This window comes from Myotis myotis, unplaced genomic scaffold (genome assembly GCF_014108235.1).
Source record: "Myotis myotis isolate mMyoMyo1 unplaced genomic scaffold, mMyoMyo1.p scaffold_m19_p_1, whole genome shotgun sequence".
NCBI classification, from domain to species: Eukaryota; Metazoa; Chordata; class Mammalia; order Chiroptera; family Vespertilionidae; genus Myotis; species Myotis myotis.
In genome coordinates, this window is record NW_023416313.1 from 208,300,786 (window position 1) to 208,302,703 (window position 1,918).

Below are 1,918 nucleotides of genomic sequence, written 5' to 3' on the forward strand. Positions count from 1 at the left end.
TTTAATAAGGTGATGATCCCATTTCAATTATCACTATTTATGAAGTAGAACTGAGTTGTGGAACAGAGCTTAGTATGAGGACAGCCAAAGAAAGAAAACCAAGCCAAATTTCTCACTCAAATCTGCTATCGGTTTTCTAAGTGACCTTGACAAGCTGTTTAACCTCTTATGCTCTAACATTCTTATATGAGAGATGCAAGGTCAACATGACCAAATCCAGTAGAGTCAACTATTGAATCTTAAGGATCATGAATTAAGTTCCCCAAGTGCAGTTGACATATGTGTCTTTGTGATTCTTTGTTGCAAGGAATAGATACCTAGCCTCACCCTTTGAAAATATTTGTACTATAAAAAAACACAATAACTTTTACAGTCAGCTGAGAGAAGAAAAAGGAAAGCAAGCCACATGAGGATAAGAACTGGAGCTGGGAAGTCCAGGAGTGAGGCAACTTTCCTGTTTCTCTTGGGCAGCATGGGCGTTGGCATCTTGGTCTATCTCTGTCTCTTTTTTTTTAATTTTGATTGGCTTCCTCTGGCTGCATATGATCTGACATGGCATTTTAGGCAATCTATCATCACTACTTTCTAGTACCTCGGAAAATTGACTAAAGCACCTCCACTTGGATCTAATCAGCTGTGGTCATTAAATTCAGGGTCACATGATAGAAGAGGACAGTAGGGCTCTATGTAGAGGCAGAGTTCTCAAAGAGGGGATGGAGGCAGATGTACAAGCCATTTAAGTAGCGAAATCTATTCTTTGAGAGCATATTGGGGCTTATGAAGGATGCTAATGATATGGAAGGAGGCACAGATTGGGGAGAAGCATGAGGGAAATGGTCTTCTTTATTCACAAACCAGGCCAATAAAGCAGAAAATCAGGGTAGACCAAAGTGTGATCAATCTCTCTTTTTTCATGTGTGCTTTCACAAGGAAATGGTGATTTCAGTCTTCTGTGAGTCACCAAGGGAAAAGAAACTCTGTAAGTGGGCCTCTAATTGTGGTTAAGAAAAAATGCCTTTTAAAAAGTCTGTGTCTAATTTTCCCCTTACCAGCCAGTATATTCAGCAGATTAGCACCAGTAACCAAAATATTAATATACTCCTAGATTTTAAGTGCCCTTTAACTGCCATGCACATTGTCTCTGCTTGCCCTCTGCCAGGTATTTTGAGTGATTCAAGGCAAAAGTACAAAGAAAGGCCCCATACTGTGGCCTTCTCACCTTCTTTCCCACATCTACCTCCATCTTTCACTGTAGAGAGCCTTCGCTACATGGAGTATTCCTCCTCCAAAACAATCCATATTATGCCTCCAAAACAGAATTCCTTCTCCAAAACAATCCATATTCTGCCTCCAAGTGGGTCATGGGAAACAAATGTGTAGCTCACTCTTGGAAGGAAAGCTTGGAGGGGAAAAGTGAGCAAGCCCTGAGAACAACATCTCAGGTTCCCAGAACACTAGAAGAGTGGGGAGGGGAGGTTTAGTGCGGGGGAACACCCTCCCTCCGGGCTCTGCAGACTCCTCACACCCTATGGGAGAGGCTGACCTATAAAGTGCCAAGTCCAATGTGGGGACATTAGCTGCCAAGGTCTAAGAGCAGATCTGGCTGGCAATGTTAGGAATCACCTAGGGACTGTTTGACTGAGGTGGGGCCTTTTATAATGGGGATAGAGCTATGATTTCAAACTTGCAGCAGGGACAAAAGCTAGCATGTGTGTGTGTGTTATTGGCCATAGGGGGCTGGTTTTTTTGTCATGTGCTGTCAAGGAAGGGAAGGATCATTCAATGAAATTATTAAAACTCCTGAAGAGTATTTTCTACTTGGAGGGCAGCTATTATCTAATAAAACCCCAAATATGTGCGGTCTCAGCAGCAACAGAAATGTATCATATTTGAAATCAAATTCATCAAACTTTTTCCT